Source organism: Botryllus schlosseri, chromosome 11 (genome assembly GCF_051294905.1).
Source record: "Botryllus schlosseri isolate E-star chromosome 11, Bs_hap1, whole genome shotgun sequence".
NCBI classification, from domain to species: Eukaryota; Metazoa; Chordata; class Ascidiacea; order Stolidobranchia; family Styelidae; genus Botryllus; species Botryllus schlosseri.
The window spans coordinates 3,179,348-3,190,846 of record NC_137246.1 but is presented as its reverse complement, the minus strand read 5'-3'; the positions used below and the strand labels follow the sequence as shown (position 1 = coordinate 3,190,846).

Sequence of the window (11,499 nt, the reverse complement as noted above, 5' to 3'; positions counted from 1 at the left end):
ATGAGGTGGCGTGTGACGGAAGGCGAGAAACTGTCCGCGTGCCGTTCGAAATCCCATTGAGGGCCGTATGTTGCCCACCCCTGGCATAGGCCAAGGTGGGTGTCTAATTTAAAGACTAGTCCAAGTCGTTTCGACACCTTCCTATGCTTGCGGAGGAGATAGCGTGGTGGTGACGATAAGCGCCTTGCTACACCGGGCGGCCCGGGCTCGATTCCGCGTCGGAGGTTTATCTGTGCTCCTCTTCCCCCGCCGGCCCGGCGTCGCTGTTCTTACGGTGACAAAAAGACCAGATGAAAGAACGCACTCACAGGGAATGGAGAGAGCACGAAAGTGCCGCGGAATGGAGATTTACATCGAGAAAGAACTGCGACATCGGGCACGAGGTGATTGCCAGTTTAAGAGACGGCAACTGGTCGTTCAGCACCCTCTTCTTGTTCATTACATCGCATTGTGTCTTATCGCATTGTACATTTCACAGGGGAAAATATAATCTGACGATTATTATTATTTTATTTTGATTTGACTGTGAACAATGGACCGAGGCCAATGAACTTTGGACATAGTCGTGGACATGTTCGTCGACTGTCGGATTCTCGTCGAAATATCATTTCTAAGTTCTGGTCCGGCATACTTGATTTCGTCTACTGTGTTCCATCCATGAAATATATCAATATATTCTGGTGACGCTGCGCTACGAAGTCGACTTAGCCTACTGTAGAATTGGGTATGTGCAGTGGTTTTTACAAATTTTTGCAAACTCGATTCGTTGCACGAATTTGGTGTTGTTGTGCTGGATTTTAAAGATTGCAACCGTTTTGTGTGCGCACACGCACAGCTTTAATCATCTGGTCGCTGTCATGCGGAATTTGTAGTAAAGCCATCGTCCTGCGTCGTTTCGATACCGTCATCGCATACGACACCTTCGATAGCTGTAATACCTGCGGATATTTACAGATCCTCTGTATCGGTGTCATCGGACCGGTTCATAGTTTAGCTTAGTATCTGGGATATGTCAAATTTGCATAGTCGTGAAAAACTGAAGGAAAATAGTGTTCCTGCTGTTGGATGTTCATTATACTTGATCAATTTTACTTATGAATAACAATAATCCACTTTTCGTTTATAATATACTTAATTGTATAGTTAAGTTTGTGTTTATAGTTCGGTTCGGTGTTGGCTCGTTCGGTTTATTAGTTATTTCAAAACTACGCCAGATTGCGACTAAATGAAAACATAGGAAAGAGTTGAAACATATTGGAGTAATATTGGCCTAGAACATGTAAACAAGAGACACGGAGGTCTACACAGCCCAGGATAACATGAGAATGACAAGCGATAAAAATCAAGTGGGATAATAATGTATGTTGTCTGCAGTCTGTGCCCTGCAGTCAGGCGAAATCGATGGTCCGTTAATATCGAGCACAGACTAGTATTAATTCATTAGAAGGTTCTTGTATTTTGAATGTAATGTGGACATGACATGCTCGACAATTGATTGCCTGAGAAATACTAATTCAATAGTCATGACTCATGATGCGAGGAAGGTTGGTTCGATTGGTTTGAAATAAGGACAAATATGTTAGAAATGAGGTGAGTCTCATGTCAGAAATGAGGATAGTCATGTCAGAAATGAGGATAGTCATGTCAGAAATAAGGATAGTCGCTATATTCACTATAAAGTCAGTTACAGTACCAGGCACGACTTTCTAGTGCTGCTAACCCAGTCCGAACACATCCCAGACATGATGTCCAAACACGCCCCAGACACGATGTCCGGGTATCAACACAGGCCGAACACGCCCAAGACACCATGTCCGAATGGCAACACAGGCCGAAAACACCCCAGACATGATGTCTGAACACGCCCCAGATACGATGTCCGGGTATCAACACGGGCCGAACACGCCCAAAAGACACCATGTCCGAATGGCAACACGGACCGAACACGCCCCAGACACGATGTCCGAGTGTCAACTCAGATCCGAAAACAACCCAGACACCATGCTTGAATGGCCGAACATGCCCCAGACACGATGTCCGATTGGCAGCACAGGCCGAACACACCACAGACATGATGTCCAAACACGCCCCAGATACGATGTCCGGGTATCAACACAGGCCGAACACGCCCTAGACATCATGTGTGAATGGCAGTACAGGCCGAACACCCCCCCCCCCAGACATGATGTCCGAACACGCCCCAGATACGTTGTCCGGGTATCAACACGGCCGAACACACCCAAGACACCATGTCCGAATGGCAGCACAGGCCGAACACACCCCAGACATAATGTGTGAATGGCATCATAGGCCGACCACATCCCAGACATGATGTCCAAAGTCGCCGCAGACACAATGTCCGAACACAGCCGAGACACCATGTTTGAATGGCCGAACATGCCCCAGACACGATGTCCGATTGGCAGCACAGGCCGAACACACCCCAGACATGATGTCCAAACACGCTCCAGATACGATGATCGGGTATCAACACAGGCCGAACACGCCCAAGACACCATGTCCGAATGGCAACACAGGCCGATAACACCCCAGACATGATGTCCGAATACGCCCCAGATACGAAGTCCGGGTATCAACACGGGCCGAACACGCCCAAGACACCATGTCCGAATGGCAACACAGGCCGAACACACCCCAGACACGATGTCCGAGTGTCAACTCAGATCCGAAAACAACCCAGACACCATGCTTGAATGGCCGAGCATGCCCCAGACACGATGTCCGATTGGCAGCACAGGCCGAACACAACCCATACATGGTGTCGGAACGCCCCAGACACGATGTGCTATTGGCAACACAGTCCCAACACCCCCCAGACACGATGTTAATAAGGTTGGTCGTGTTTGAAATAAGGTCAGTCTAGTGTTTGAAATAAGGATAGTCATGTTAGAAATAAGGATAGCCATGTTTGATATAGGGATAGTCATGTTTGAAATAAGGATAGTCTCATGTCAGAAATGAGGATAGTCATGTCAGAAATGAGGATAGTCATGTCAGAAATAAGGATAGTCGCTATATTCACTATAAAGTCAGTTACAGTACCAGGCACGACTTTCTAGTGCTAACCTAGTCCGAACACATCCCACACATGATGTCCGAAAACGCGCCAGATACGATGTCCGGGTATCAATACGGCCGAACACACCCAAGACACCATGTCCGAATGGCAGCACAGGCCGAACACACCCCCACTTATAATGTGTGAATGGCATTAGGCCGACCACATCCCAGACATGATGTCCGAAGTCGCCGCAGACACAATGTCCGAACACAGCCGAGACACCATGTTTGAATGGCCGAACATGCCCCAGACACGATGTCCGATTGGCAGCACAGGCCGAACACACCCCAGACATGATGTCCAAACACGCTCCAGATACGATGATCGGGTATCAACACAGGCCGAACACGCCCAAGACACCATGTCCGAATGGCAACACAGGCCGATAACACCCCAGACATGATGTCCGAATACGCCCCAGATGCGATGTCCGGGTATCAATACAGGCCGAACACGCCCGAGACACCATGTCCGAATGGCATCACAGGCCGAACACACCCCAGACATGATGTCCAAGCACGCCCCAGACACGATGTCCAAGTATCAATACAGGCCGAACACACCCAAGACACCATGTCCGAATGGCAACACGGACCGAACACGCCCCAGACACGATGTCCGAGTATCAACACAGGCCGAATACGCTTAAGACACGATGTCCGAATGAATAATTGACCAGGATAATGGAATTTTATCGAGCGATCATTCGGAACAATGCCGATTTCCAGATTTCAGACTTGGACGGCTATATTTATTGGTGGTTCCGTTGACCTGCCAGCTTTAAAATTGTATTTGCGAAATAGCTTTCGATCAAGATCGGTATTGGTAAATTGTAGTTTCATTCAAAGTTAATTTATGAGTTCGGCCGATACTAATGTCCCTTGCATTTATTGCGGGTCGCCTGTGTTTGCCGCTGGGTTTATTTGACAAGGACAGGAATATTTGGGGCTCACACATATAAATATCGAAGACTCCTGGTTACACGTCTATAATTTCAAATGCCGATGCGAAGTTGGATGTTGGACGCACTGGCGTAGCCAGGGGGGACGAAAGGGGCGGTTGCCCCCCCCCAAATTTATTAAAAATTTTCGTAAAATCAATAGATATTAGAGTATTTTGGGGCAAAAGTATGCAACCTAAAATTTTTCTTCGCGCTTGGCGCGATTTGGTGTCCGTTCATGTCTTGATTTTGTTATCGGTGTCACGAAAAAAAATTATTCCGCAAATACCCATTATTGAATTTAGCTGCATTCTCAATTATGAGAATACAACAGGACCAGTAGATACACTAGTGTAGCCCGAGGTCGTTGGGTTGATTGAGTCTGTAGGAGTGTCAGTTCAGTATGGCGGTTGGGAACTGTTAGCTCCGGCAACTAGGCTACCGTTTCGGGACACACGAAGATATATAAAGTATGCTACATGCTACTCCGCAAAGTGCGCTCCCGAAATGATTGACCACCATAAATCCGACCCATGTATTCCGAAGCCTTCGATATAGATAAGCTATAGTTGGCAACTGGAAGCTTCCATAGGGTATGTGTCTGTGTGCGTCTAAGAATCGTATGTATAAAGGGTAGTGATGAAATTGCCTATGGCAGGATGTACGGTTCTGCGAGATGTTCCCACGGGAGAGCTCCCCTAAAGCCATAATCCCCTCCCCCCCCCCCAAAAAAAAATTGTTTTTCTGGCTACGACCTTGCGTGTGCTCGATCTCTTGATCTTGATCTCTTACTAATTGCGCAAAGTGTTTACACCGTATTCTATATAACTTCTCCGTATTACTCTTCGACTAAACTACGGGCCTTATAATATGGGGGATGGCGCCGTACCATGCTATTTTCTAAAACGTGCTGTTCGAGAAAACAGAGGATTAGTATAGCATTTCCATATCAATACTATCATAATGAGAATGAATGCTTATGCTATCGAAAATTGGATACCTGTTGCCTGTTGGTATGCATTAATATGAATCAAGCTCGTCACCTGTTCACAATCCACGTGAACGAATTAGGATCATTTTCACAACTACTTACTTACTTGAGTACTTTTAAAGTCAGTCAATTCTACTTCACCTTCAAGTAGTTTTAGGTTGCTCATGGAAAAAGTACTTCTACTCGTACTTGAGTAGATTTTTTCGTCGCTACTTCTACTTCTACTTGAGTAGATTTCTTGACTACTTTGACCACCTCTGGTTGTGATACACAATGCTGCATAGTATGACACCGGACAAAATTTTATACTCCTTGATTCTTCCGATCAGCTGTTCAATATGAATACGTTCTCTCGCCATCTTTCTTGTTGTGGAACAGTCTGGCTCAGGCATTTGACGTTGTGTAAATCATGTGAAGGAATATTTAAATCTAGATTCAATTTCTTGATTTCAGACTCAATGGTGAATCCCTTTTCTGCCATGATAGCATTGCCTGGCTCACCATAGCTGAACTCCATCATTTTCTTGCATTCCTTGTCGAATCCACATATTTAACTAGTATTTCGATCTGAAATGATCCCTGTGAATAGTTCCTGCACAAAAGTAAGTGTACCACAATCCAATCCATCAATCCTTTCAAAGTTGTATGTCATTTATTGACAGTCAGTAATCATTCTAGATTTGAGAAATCATGAATCAATGCAAATGGTGCATTTTTAAGAACCACATATCTACATGGCCAAATCGCGATTTAATGAAGCAGTTACATGTGGCTGACCCAATGGTTTAATACTATGCTTACAGCAATACTATAAATTTGACGTCAGTAGGATAAGTCGGACAATTCAGAAAGAATTTAATGTAGTCTAGCATAAAATTTCAGCTTCTCCGCATCTTTTGGCATTATGATGCTCCTCTGAGAACTGAACTTCACTAACAATAATTGTCCGTCAATTTGTAATTTTCCTGAACGAGTTTCCTGTTTTGTGCTTCTATACTTCTTCCAGAAATTTGATTTTCTTGCGTTTAATCCATCGACTTCCTCTTTCTGCAGCTTCATAAAAGAAATCCATCAAGCCTGCACAAAATATATAATATGTTTATTTTACAGAGCAATACTGCTGTGCAGGCACCTGTCAAGGTGTACTCGTCCGACTCATGCAACGTATCACCGCTACCAATTTCAACCATTCATCTCGTTATTGAATATATATTGCTCTCAACAATTTCAATACATTACACACCATCAAGCAACAAGACTGGAGTGGAATAAAACGAGACACACACCAAGTCGATTGTGGCATCAAGTGTGACTGCATTTCAGATTGGACTCATTTTGAAACACAGAATTGTTTCATCTAGATCAGGGCTGGCCAACCTTTTCAGCTAACGGGCCACATTCGATTGACGAATTATCGCGCGGGCCACTAGCCGCGCGAAATTTTTTTGAAGTTCATAGGCCAATAATATTGTCATTTGACTATATTGCGGGCCTGTTGTACATCGCTGGGCTAATTTTGCGAGGACAGGGCTATTCGGCGCATGGACAAATCAATATCGAAAGACGCGACCAACATGCATCAATCATTTCGTGCCTAGGTTTCATAGTCGACGGTCTTGCTGCGAGCGCAACCGCAATGTTGAACGACGCTTTGTCTCGTAATCGCAAATATAGTTAGACTCAATCTGATACATTAGGTCAGTGGTTCTCAACCTTTTAGTCTTCGCGGACCCCTTTCGGACAGTCACGGACCCCCACGAGTTTTAGTTCAAATTTAGCTCAATTATCGTACAATTGTCATATGTCTTGTGCAAATGACAACTGTAGGCTTCGTGATCAACAGCTACAAAATGACCTTTCCTGAAAATAAGATCATACTATTTCATGTAGAAATTGGGTTGACTTCTATTATTTCAAAGCAAATTATGCAACTGCATTTCCTGAAGTACCTGGTCGTGCCTTGAAATTCCGCGCATTCAATTTGATATATGAATGAGCGCCGAAAATTCATTACCACAAATATAGGTGGTGGCGAATGTAACTGATATAGCACCTAAATTATCAAACAACGTATTTAATGAACATATAACGTCAAGCCTGGCCATTTCTATTTAGCAGCTTATCTTGAAGTTATTATGGAAAATGGTTAAGTATGTCACAGGAGAAAATGGGTTTTTGTAAACATTTCGAAAAAATCGTGATTGACCTTACTCATCCAACTTTCCATCTCTAAACAGCAAAATGTTTGTATCAGTAGGCCATTGGCTATTTAACAATTATGACCAATAAAATTAGTGATTTCTCCGACTTGATTCCAAAAGGACCATAACAGCACTTCGTCAGCCCCCAATACGTTGGTCTTGACCCCCCCTCCATAGGGCGATAAAGCAAACTTCTGCACCCCTCATACCCAACTCCCCCGATACCTCTTCACCGCTACTTCTCAGCACAAATTGTTGGACTCATTAGTTAGTCGGCTTAATTCGTGCGAAGCGCGAAAAATTTCCATCGGTATGATTGAATCGGTCAATATGATCGGGAATTGCATATATATTTCTATCAATTTCTTATCCTCTCTCTGCTCATGTATTCAGATTTACCGGTAAAGCTGAGTTAGGTGTCTTGGAAAATGTAGGGCCCGTAAATAATAATTTAACATATTCGGGCGAACCCGTGGGTATAATGACTTCGTTACGTAATGACATTTTGTGGCCTGTCTGCTATGCCAAAAGATATTCAAATCGCCCATACGTACTAAACTAAAAGATTCACACGAGTTGAAATTGGTATGTCTGCACAGGCAATTAATTTTTCTCTGCGAGATGGCATAATTTTGTGGGGTTCTGATTGCCAGGACAGGAACATTTGGCGCCAGCCATTTAGGCGCATATATACAATTAAATATATATGTCTATCGTATATATATCGAAGTCGGTCAGCATAAAGGCAGGCCTTTTCCCTAAGGTTTTCGCGTTCTGGCCCACTTCTCGGAGTCGCATGTTACATGGCCTGAGACTATACATATCTCTTGGTGCGACATGGTGTGACTGATGCCGAGATGCCCATTTATATAACTCATGCATATTATTTCTTGGAGGAAGGGTATCCAATAAGTAAGAAATATGAGACCAAGAAAAGGCGCGCAGCGCGGAATTTTTTTGAAAAAGTTGCCTAAATTTCCACAATAATTATTGTTAATTCACGAAAGAATTGTGGGCCTCCTTCGATCTCGGGCCCCCATCCCAATTGGGGTTTGGGTGTGGCAGTTACGGTCATGGACGCCAATATAGCCATTTCAACGCGCCATCGCCCCCTATCGCCCCCTTCGTCCGTTTTCGCCCCCCTATCGCCCCCTTGGCTATTTTCGCCCCCCTGGACCGACAAATCGCCCCCCGGGGGGCGATATCGCCCACGTTGGGAACCACTGGACTACACAAATATTTGCATGACAACGCATGATCTTGAGATTTCTCCTAGCTAGCATTCATGAATATTCTTGTTTGCAATACATTTGATTACATTCCAAAACATACTTGTGCTTTATTGCTTGCGACACGTCAAAATGAGGTAAAATGTGCATTATGGCTGTATTAAGTAAGTTCAACCTTATAAATTTGCGACACGAGATAGCGAAGTTATTGGGGCGTGTTCGGCCTATGATGCCATTCAGACATTATATCTGGGGCGTGTCGGCCTGAGTTGACACTCAGACATCGTGTCTGCGGCGAGTTCGGACATCATGTCTGGGGTGTGTTCGGCCTGTGCTGCCAATCGGACATCGTGTCTGGGGCATGTTCGGCCATTCAAACATGGTGTCTCGGCTGTGTTCGGACATTGTGTCTGCGGCGACTTCGGACATCATGTCTGGGATGTGGTCGGCCTATGATGCCATTCACACATTATGTCTGGGGTGTGTTCGGCCTGTGGTGCCATTCGGACATGATGTCTCGGGCGTGTTCGGCCTGTATTGATACCCGGACATCGTATCTGGGGCGTGTTCGGACATCATGTCTGGGATGTGGTCGGCCTATGATGCCATTCACACATTATGTCTGGGGTGTGTTCGGCCTGTGATGCCATTCGGACATGATGTCTCGGGCGTGTTCGGCCTGTATTGATACCCGGACATCGTATCTGGGGCGTGTTCGGACATCATGTCTGGGATGTGTTCGGACTGGGTTAGCAGCACTAGAAAGTCGTGCCTGGTACTGTAACTGACTTTATAGTGAATATAGCGACTATCCTTATTTCTGACATGACTATCCTCATTTCTGACATGACTATCCTCATTCCAAACATGAGACTATCCTTATTTCAAACATGACTATCCCTATATCAAACATGGCTATCCTTATTTCTAACATGACTATCCTTATTTCAAACACTAGACTGACCTTATTTCAAACACGACCAACCTTATTAACATCGTGTCTGGGGGGTGTTGGGACTGTGTTGCCAATAGCACATCGTGTCTGGGGCGTTCCGACACCATGTATGGGTTGTGTTCGGCCTGTGCTGCCAATCGGACATCGTGTCTGGGGCATGCTCGGCCATTCAAGCATGGTGTCTGGGTTGTTTTCGGATCTGAGTTGACGTTGACACTCGGACATCGTGTCTGGGGCGTGTTCGGTCCGTGTTGCCATTCGGACATGGTGTCTTGGGCGTGTTCGGCCTGTGTTGATACTTGGACATCGTGTCTGGGGTGTGTTCGGCCTGTGTTGCTATTCGGACATGGTGTCTTGGGCGTGTTCGGCCCGTGTTGATACCCGGACTTCGTATCTGGGGCGTATTTGGACATCATGTCTGGGGTGTTATCGGCCTGTGTTGCCATTCGGACATGGTGTCTTGGGCGTGTTCGGCCTGTGTTGATACCCGGGCATCGTATCTGGGGCGTGTTTGGACATCATGTCTGGGGGGGGGTGTTCGGCCTGTACTGCCATTCACACATGATGTCTAGGGCGTGTTCGGCCTGTGTTGATACCCGGACATCGTATCTGGGGCGTGTTTGGACATCATGTCTGTGGTGTGTTCGGCCTGTGCTGCCAATCGGACATCGTGTCTGGGGCATGTTCGGCCATTCAAGCATGGTGTCTGGGTTGTTTTCGGATCTGAGCTGCCATTCGGACATGGTGTCTTGGGTGTGTTCGGCCGTGTTGATACCCGGACAACGTATCTGGGGCGTGTTCGGACATCATGTCTGGGGGGGGGTGTTCGGCCTGTACTGCTATTCACACATGATGTCTAGGGCGTGTTCGGCCTGTGTTGATACCCGGACATCGTATCTGGGGCGTGTTTGGACATCATGTCTGTGGTGTGTTCGGCCTGTGCTGCCAATCGGACATCGTGTCTGGGACATGTTCGGCCATTCAAGCATGGTGTCTGGGTTGTTTTCGGATCTGAGTTGACACTCGGACATCGTGTCTGGGGCGTGTTCGGTCCGTGTTGCCATTCGGACATGGTGTCTTTTGGGCGTGTTCGGCCCGTGTTGATACCCGGACATCGTATCTGGGGCGTGTTCAGACATCATGTCTTGGGTGTTTTCGGCCTGTGTTGCCATTCGGACATGGTGTCTTGGGCGTGTTCGGCCTGTGTTGATACCCGGACATCGTGTCTGGGGCGTGTTTGGACATCATGTCTGTGGTGTGTTCGGCCTGTGCTGCCAATCGGACATCGTGTCTGGGGCATGTTCGGCCATTCAAGCATGGTGTCTGGGTTGTTTTCGGATCTGAGCTGCCATTCGGACATGGTGTCTTGGGTGTGTTCGGCCGTGTTGATACCCGGACAACGTATCTGGGGCGTGTTCGGACATCGTGTCTGGGGGGGGGGGGGGTGTTCGGCCTGTACTGCTATTCACACATGATGTCTAGGGCGTGTTCGGCCTGTGTTGATACCCGGACATCGTATCTGGGGCGTGTTTGGACATCATGTCTGTGGTGTGTTCGGCCTGTGCTGCCAATCGGACATCGTGTCTGGGACATGTTCGGCCATTCAAGCATGGTGTCTGGGTTGTTTTCGGATCTGAGTTGACACTCGGACATCGTGTCTGGGGCGTGTTCGGTCCGTGTTGCCATTCGGACATGGTGTCTTTTGGGCGTGTTCGGCCCGTGTTGATACCCGGACATCGTATCTGGGGCGTGTTCAGACATCATGTCTGGGGTGTTTTCGGCCTGTGTTGCCATTCGGACATGGTGTCTTGGGCGTGTTCGGCCTGTGTTGATACCCGGACATCGTGTCTGGGGCGTGTTTGGACATCATGTCTGGGATGTGTTCGGACTGGGTTAGCAGCACTAGAAAGTCGTGCCTGGTACTGTAACTGACTTTATAGTGAATATAGCGACTATCCTTATTTCTGACATGACTATCCTCATTTCTGACATGACTATCCTCATTTCTGACATGAGACTCACCTCATTTCTAACATATTTGTCCTTATTTCAAACCAATCGAACCAACCCTGTAGCATGATGCTTTGTACACTTGATTTGA

General features: G+C 46.5%; 1 long non-coding RNA gene across 1 annotated transcript; it reads left to right on the top strand.

Moving 5' to 3' along the window:
- The first annotated feature begins 3,187 nt into the window (after positions 1 to 3,187).
- Positions 3,188 to 6,302, top strand: LOC145449851 (uncharacterized). Its single transcript, XR_013918370.1, has 2 exons — positions 3,188 to 4,615; positions 6,124 to 6,302. It is a non-coding gene; the product is annotated as an uncharacterized LOC145449851 (long non-coding RNA).
- The last annotated feature ends 5,197 nt before the right edge of the window (positions 6,303 to 11,499 follow it).